At 45.7% G+C, this 7,886-nt stretch overlaps 1 protein-coding gene across 6 annotated transcripts in view; it reads left to right on the top strand.

Moving 5' to 3' along the window:
- The first annotated feature begins 558 nt into the window (after positions 1-558).
- The window catches only part of LCLAT1 (lysocardiolipin acyltransferase 1), a 140,116-nt gene continuing 132,788 nt past the window's right edge, over positions 559-7,886 (top strand). For 2 of the 6 annotated variants that reach the window (XM_045189294.2, XM_053924042.1), the window contains exon 1: positions 7,014-7,180. The gene's annotated coding sequence lies outside the window, so the exon portion shown is untranslated. The other 4 variants (XM_045189296.3, XM_024552614.4, XM_045189295.3 and 1 more) reach the window with 4 other exon arrangements.

Genomic DNA, 7,886 nt, shown 5'->3' with positions numbered 1-7,886 from the left:
GGTTACCACCAGCGCTGAAGCTCACTGGCGCCTCAAAGAAGATTTTAATTTTTTTCTCCCCTAAATTAAAACATCAATACCTACATCTGCCTAAAATTCTGACAGTCCAGGAAGGAATACTTTTACGTGGCAGTTTACAGAGGTCCAATTTCTCTTCCCAGAAGCAACTACTGCCATGGTTTCTCTGCTGCGTAGCCTTCCCAGATGTTCTAGGCATGTACAGTCACAAGTAGTCCCTGAAAAAATGGAGATTTACTAGCATTTATGTTGTGTCTGTAGTGCATGCTATTGGTGCCCCTCCCAGATGGGGGACCGGACCCATTCCCTGCCCCCCACCCCATTGCTGTGAGCATTTGTAGCTAATGGCGCATGGCTGCCCCCTTTCTCCAAGGATCCCCCTCAGCCAAACAGGAGCTGCTTTGGCCCATTCATTATGCATGCCTACTCTCAGGCAGCCTGCAGCCAATAACTGGCTGATTAGGATTACAAGAGGTTGGCTCCCTCGTCCCAAGTGGTATAATTCATGCTTCAGAGCTTCCCACGAGATCAGGCTGAAGTAAATTTCCAGCTGACACCAGGTCCTAATCTAATTGATCTCTCCTGCCATGCATCCTGCTTCTGTCACTTCTCTCCTTTTGAGAACACTTCCTTAAAAAATTCATCTGCACCACAGCCCCCTGCCTCCTTTGCTGCTTCTGAGAAGCAGACTCCAAAGATGGGATTCCGAAGAAAAATCGTTTGATGGCAGGAGGACCGTGAGGATCCACTCCACTGCCAGCAAGAAAAGGAAAATCGAGTGCTCCTGGTATGCTGTGGCAGATTACCCCTGGTGAACCAGGGGAGGAGGCAGATCAAAGAGGACGCACTGGCTGGTGCAAAGTCTCTGCTGTTTGAGAGGTACTGGGGAAGGCAGCATTTATAAAGATTGTGGAATGGAGTGACTGATGCTAAGTAAGCAGTGAGCGAGAGTCAGAAGGCTTCTTTAGCAGCGTTTAAAGAGATTCTAATCTGCAGGCAGAGGGCAGCCAGAGCTGAAGACCAGACCTAGGGCTCAGCTGTCAGAGTGGCAGAACTTCACAGAAAGCTGAGCTCTCTCAGCCTAGGCAAGTCTCCAATGCCAAAGTCATGGCCGTGATAGGGAAGAAGTAGAACTCTGAGAAGACAAGAGGTAGCAAGTTTCGGTGAGGCTGTGAAGAAAAGGAACTCCTGTGCTCTGTTGGTGGGAATCTTACTTTTGTGTGTGTGTGTGTTTTTTGGTAGGAATGTTAATTGGTGCAGCCACTATGGAAACGAGTATTGAGGCTCCTCAAAATATTAAAATGAGAACTACCATATAATCCAGCATTCCCACTTCTAGTTATATACCCACAGGAAATGCATCACTATCTTGAAGATATATCTGTACTCCCATGTTTACTATAGCATTATTTATAATATCCAAGACATGGTAACAACCTGAGAGTCCATTCATAGATGGGTGGGTTTAAAAATGTGGTATACACACAGGTATGTGAGCGATGGAATGTTATTCAGGGAAATCCTGTCGTTTGTGACAACACGGATGGTCCTTGAGGGCGTTATGCCAGGTAAAATAAGCCAGGGGACAAAAGACAAATTCTGCGTGATCTAATTTCTACGTGGAATCTAAAAACAAATCACAGTAACAGAGAGTAGACTGGTGGTTGCCAGGGGCAGAGGAGGGGTGTGCTGGGAGGGACAGATGAAGGTGGTGAAATGGTGCGAACTTCCAGTTATGAGATAAATAAGTGCTGGAGACCTAGTGTGCGGCATGGCGACTATAGTCAACAGTGCTGTGCTCTGTACGTGAAAGCTGATGAGAGTAAATCTTAAAAGTCTTCACCACACACACACACACACACACACACACACACGTAACTATGTGAGATGATGGATGTGTTAAGTAATCTTATTGTGGTATTCATTTCACAATATGGCCATATATCACATCATCATTTCACAATATATTGGTATATCAAATCATCACTTTGTACACCTTAAACTTACACAGTGTTATATGTCCATGCTATCTCAATAAGACTGGGAGGGGAAGAACCTTGAGTCTTGGGGTTGGGATGTCTGAGTAGGCGGACTTGAGTAGATTCCCCTGAACCACCTGGGCCTGCAGAAGTGGGCCTCTCTGCCTTGTTAGAAGACAGAGGCTCAAGACAAGTATGTACACGGACACGGTCAGTAGCAAGTGGCTGAGATGGCTACTGAGGGGTCTGGAAGGAGCAAGCTTACAAGACTGGAGAAAAGAAAGCCTGAGGTAGAGACCTAAGACAGTGAGCAGAAACTGGGAGGATTTTTGTATTATGTGCTAATCATTCCCAAAGAGCATTCAATACAGCTTGAGAGAACAGCGAGGAATAGGGCTTTGGTGTCAGAGAGACCTGCATTAACTCCCTGCCTCTGTCATTCATTAGCTGTGAGACTGTGGGCAAAGTTGTTTGACCTTCCTAAGTGTCATCATCCCCACCCATCAACAGGATGTTTTGAGAATTAAACGATGTACATGAAGGGCTAACATGGTGCCTGGCACACTATCGGTGTTTAATAAATGGTAGGTAGTCGTTACTTCATTCGATATGCTCAACAGTCCTAAGAGGTAAGCAGTAATGGCCAAGTGTTTCAACTGTGAAACTGAGGCCCAAGAGAATTAAGTGACTTAACCATATTTTCAGTTTACCAGGTTTCAAAAATAGGATTTAAATTAAGATCTGTTTGGCTTCTAAATCCATGTATGGTTTTAACACTCTGACTCAGAGTAATTGCACTAGAAGCGAGATAAAGACGGGGGCTTGCTACACGGGGTAAATTCTTTCCTTTACAATTCTGAAGGGTTGAAGGAAAGGAAGATCTACCAATCTGACAAGCTCAGCGACTGAAAGTGACCTTACAGCACTATCTGATCACAGATTCCTAGCAGGGTAGGTTAAGGTGAGTAGTAAGCCCCAGGCCTATAACTTCCTGCTAAATGGTCTCTCTTTGCCTCAAGTGAGCCCTGTCTATTGGTCTTGTGCAGGTAGGTTAACATACTTTTGAAATGCCAGAGTAATCTTCCTTTAGATTCCTGGGGAGGCTTAACCACCATCCAGGGAGCACATAATTAATTCCAAATGCAGGAAAGGCACTGCAAAACTCTTCATTCTCCAGACCATTTGAGACTTTGCCTCCTGCTCAAACAAACTCACAAAAATTCTCTCCCGGTTTGGATGCTCTTACGTTGACAAGGGAAAGATTATTCTCCCCATTTTATAGATGAAGGAACTTGAGTATCAGAGCTAGTACGTTACCTGTCTAAAGCCATATCAAAACAGGTGGGATCTAAGCTGCGGTCTCTGTGCTACTTAAACGTTCTTTTAGTAGGAGCAGGATTTGTAATGGGATTCATTTTAGGGAAATTCTATGGGGAAAAAAATCTAAGCAACCATTATTCCATTGTTGGCATAAGAACATCCAAACCTGTATAGAATTTTAATAAGAGTTTATTTGAGCCAAAACTGATGACAATTGCTGGGAAGCAAGATCACAAACTGCTCCAGAGAATGACAGCTTTGCAGTTTCTTTTATGCATTTGATATTAAGGAGGGGATGTAAAGAAGGTTACATGAAAGTGGAAGAAAGCAAGGCAGAAATTGGATCACAGGATAGTTATGTGCTCTCTTGAAGGTAGTTAAGCTTATTTCAAAGGTGGGTTAACCCAGATGCCCCAAAACAATGGACAGGGCTTCTTTAAGGCAAAGATAAACCTTTTACTACCAAAGTTATATACCTGGGGTGTGACTACCCAGCATGACCTGCACAGTTGGGAATTTATGATCAGATCACCCTGTGAGGTTATTTCCATAGAACCCCTTTTTCATCCACACCATCAGGGATAGGGGGTTGAGAATAGTTTTACCCTCCTTCTTAATGCAAAGGACCTTCTTTACCAAACACCAGTAAGTTATGAGTAGAGTTATTGCCAGATGTGGGACAAACGTATTTTCTCTACAATTCGAACTCTTTTGCTTCCTTGGTATTTACCTAACTTGTAAAGTTTATGATCAGAGATGCCCATGACCCAACTGTATTATAAATTAATGTATTATTATTATTTTTTAATCTTCACCCTAGGATACATTTATTGATTTTAGAGAGAGAGGAAAGGAAAGAGAAACATTGATCAGTTGCTTCCCATACTCACCCTGCCTGGTGATGGATCCCATAACCTAGGTGTGTGCCCAGATTGGGAATTGAACCCATAACCTTTTGGTGTATGGGAAGGACACTCCAACTGACTGGGAAACGCAGCCAGGCTATAAGTTCATGTACTTTAAATAGCAAGTTGGGCACACGGTACAAGTAGTCAACATGGGAAATCCTAGCAGATACATATCACAGGAAATGTTCAGAAGGTCCCTTGTGCACTGTGGGAGTGCATTGTTTTGTAGGGGGCCCCTGACTACTCCCCCCACCCCCTGCCGCCACCCCAATCTTCTGGATGACTTCAGTACAAATTTACCCAAATTGCAATAAGATGTTTTGGGCCTCTATTTGGTCATACCCTCGTTGGGACTTAGCTGGGGTGCTTTAATGCCACACTCCTTGGATTTGTCCTGTAGTCTTTTCCCTTGTACCCTCTGTAATATTATGATATAATAAGAAATATATATTTGGTCTTTGTCCTCATTCCTAGCACAGAGCTTCTGAAAACCTTGTATTTTGTTGAGGGATGGGGATCTTTTGTTATTCATAGCAAGTCCCTTTTAGCCTGAATTTATGCTCATGACTCCTTGAGCGCAGAGGGTGCTTGCCTGGGGATCCAACTCTGTGATTAGAGGGTTTAAACTTTGAACCCTACAGTTAGACTTGCAGGGAGGGGTGAGGGGCCGGGGGTTGAGTTAATCACTAACAGCCAATGATATAATGAAATCGCCGTGAAAAAACACTAGCAATGGATTTCAAGAGCTTCTGGGTTGCTGAACTCATTGAGGTGCTGGGAGGGTACACGCTCAGAGAGGGTGTGGAAGCTCCCCACTCCCTTCTACCCACCATACCTCGCCCTATGCATCTCTTCCCTTTGGCTGTTCCAAAATCATAGTCTTAAAAAAAAAATCGGATTCTTTCTAATACCAGTAAAAGTGTTTTCCTGAGTTCAGTGAGTTGTTCTAGCAAATTAGAACCCAAGCAGGGTGTCTCGGGAATACCCAGTTTATAGTGGGTGGGCCAGAAGTACTGGAGGCCTGGACTTTGGATTAGTGTCTGAATTAATGTACATGACTGACTGAGTCTTAACCTGCGAGGTCTTTATTACCCGAGTAGTCAGCAGCAGAATTGAATTACATTGTAGGACACCCAGTTGGTGTTCAAAGAAAATTGGAGAATTGCTTGGTGCAGAAAACCCACACATGTGGTGGGTGTCAGAAGTATTTGGGGTACAAAAAAGAGCTAATGCCCTTGCACTCCACAGTTTTCATCCTTTCCTTCAGGTTCCACCACTTCACCCAAAGAAAGACCAAAGGCAAAAGGTGAAATGAAGAAACCAGGATGATTCATTCAAGTCAGTTAACCTTTATTCAACATCCACTATATATGCAAATGCGTAGAGTTCTTTTTCTCAGTCGGCAGGTCTATTCATTTACGGAGATGCAGAGATAAACTATTACAGGATTTTGGATTTTGAAACCCATCTCCAGTGCCTTCAGCATTTTTCCTCTGGTCTCTGACATCAAGAAACTTAAAAACTTGTAGGAGTGGGGGAAAGAAAATTACAGATCTTTTATGCTTGCAATCTCATTTTAAAGATAAAAATGTGGTTAAAGTTCACAGAGGTAACTGGCTTTTGTATTGGCATTCCCCGCTGTTAGAGTTTAGCTTCCTTTTCTAATGCAATTTTAGCACATCTGAAATATTTCAATATTTCTGAACAAATTGGAGAGTTTATGAAACTGACTTAGGAGCACAGGAACTTGATTCATGGAGAATTTGGGGATATAATTTAGCTATGTTGAAGTTATGCATTCCTAACCTAGAATTATTGTTACAGCATAAATTTTGTGAGGAAATGAACCTTGTACTTAAAAAAAACAATCCCCCTCCGCGTGCCTTGTTCAATAAAAAAATACGATACATAAACATAACATAAATGACTGAGAGGCTATGTGTGTGATATGGCTGTGTTTCATTATTTTTAAGATTTTAATTCACTGAATCTTTGTTGAAGGTCAGCAGGAGGAAGACATTGCGTAGAAAATGAAGAGGTTTAACCAGTCCCCACCACTACGGAGCTTTAAAGTCTAGCAGGTTAGGGACCCACATGCCACCGTAGAAAGTGATGACTGACTACACTTTACCAGGGGTCTGACGAAAGGGCTGTGGGTGCTCCGAGGAGGGAACATTTCCCCAGCCCTGGGAAATTCTGCCTGTGCTGGGGAGAGCCTGGGTCTGCCTATCTGGAATCTGCGTTCTAGAACTGGTTCTCCCTCTGATTCGCCCTGGGACTTGGTGCTAGTAAATCAGGCTTGTAAATTAAACCTCCCAGGTTTGTTTTCCAATCTGAAACTCTAGGAGATGGACGCGCCGTCAGTTCACTGGGACAATGGCCTCTGTGAGATTTCCTTTATTGCTTCTTGCCCCTGTAAGCCTCGCTCACCGGGTCCCTCCTGGCCTGGAGGCCAGGCGAGGAAACGAGTGCGGACCCTTTAAGGAAGCCCTCCACTAGGGAGCCTACGGTGCCCGAGGCAAGGGCGGGGCACCGGGGACCCGGGCTTCCCGAGCAGCCGGGGACGCCGCGCGTCACCTCGCTCGCAGCCAATCAGTGTGAAGCCTTTTCGGACGCATTACTACGGCGACGGGTTGGACGCCTCCCGCTTCGGGATGAATTAGCGGCGGGTTCTGCACGGAGGTTGTGACCCCGACGGATTCCTTGGCTCGCGCACACGTCCCCACGGTGTCGCACGTCGTCCCCTGCTGGTCACAGGTGGGAGACTGGAATTGTCAGGTGGGGGTTACAGCGCGGGGAAAATGGCGGCGGTGGCCGAGGGATCCCCGAGTTGGAGGGGGAGCGGCACTACGGGCTCTTCCCCCTGAGCTGCGGGTCTCTTGGGCTGCTGCCCAGGTAACAGGCACTTGACCGGGAATTGGGATCGCGACGCAGCTGGCGGCATCGCTGGCTCAGGTAAAAGGAGGTGCGGGGAAGCGACTCCCAGAAGCAGGGTGAGGCATCGAGGGCTGCGGGGCCGCTCATGCCGGGTCGCGAGGGCAAGGTGGCCGTGGGATGTGGAGGACCTGCTGTCGTGTCTCTGTTTACAAATGAGCATCAGCACCTTCCTGCGCCAGATCTGGGTGGGTCTGGCAGCCCCACCACCCGGAACACAGTCTGAGCTCTGCCGTTGTTAAATCACGGGTGCAAAACCTCCCAAGAGGCTGCCAGGTGTGAGTCTTGGATGCGAGCTGTCCAGCACAGGGCATGGAGCCGCCTTATCTGTGTATTCTACAGGTACCAGACACCTACCTACCTGTAGGTGCCAGAGTGACAGTGCCATAACAGAAAAGGTAGACCTTTCCCAGGGGCTGATGGCAAGTGTGATCATTAAGGTCTGTCCCAACTTCTGCTTGCCCTTTTGAAGAAAGATAAAGAGAGGTGTCATTTTCGTGGTGTTTGCTTCTTTGTACTGACCTGGTTCAGGCGGGTTCTTCAGGGACATTGCATCTACCTTCGAAGCTCATAACCATATTACAAGTGCACATGGCTGTAATTAAAACTAAGGGTTAGAATTCAGATTAAGCCCAGGAAAGTATTGCAAATAAGTACTGGTAAAGGTTTTATGGAGATGAAATACTGTCTTCTCATGTCAGCCAGTTATTTGTGCAAAGACATTTTG

The sequence above is a fragment of the Desmodus rotundus genome, chromosome 5, assembly GCF_022682495.2.
Source record: "Desmodus rotundus isolate HL8 chromosome 5, HLdesRot8A.1, whole genome shotgun sequence".
Classification (NCBI taxonomy): Eukaryota; Metazoa; Chordata; class Mammalia; order Chiroptera; family Phyllostomidae; genus Desmodus; species Desmodus rotundus.
This window is presented reverse-complemented; position numbering and strand designations above follow the sequence as displayed.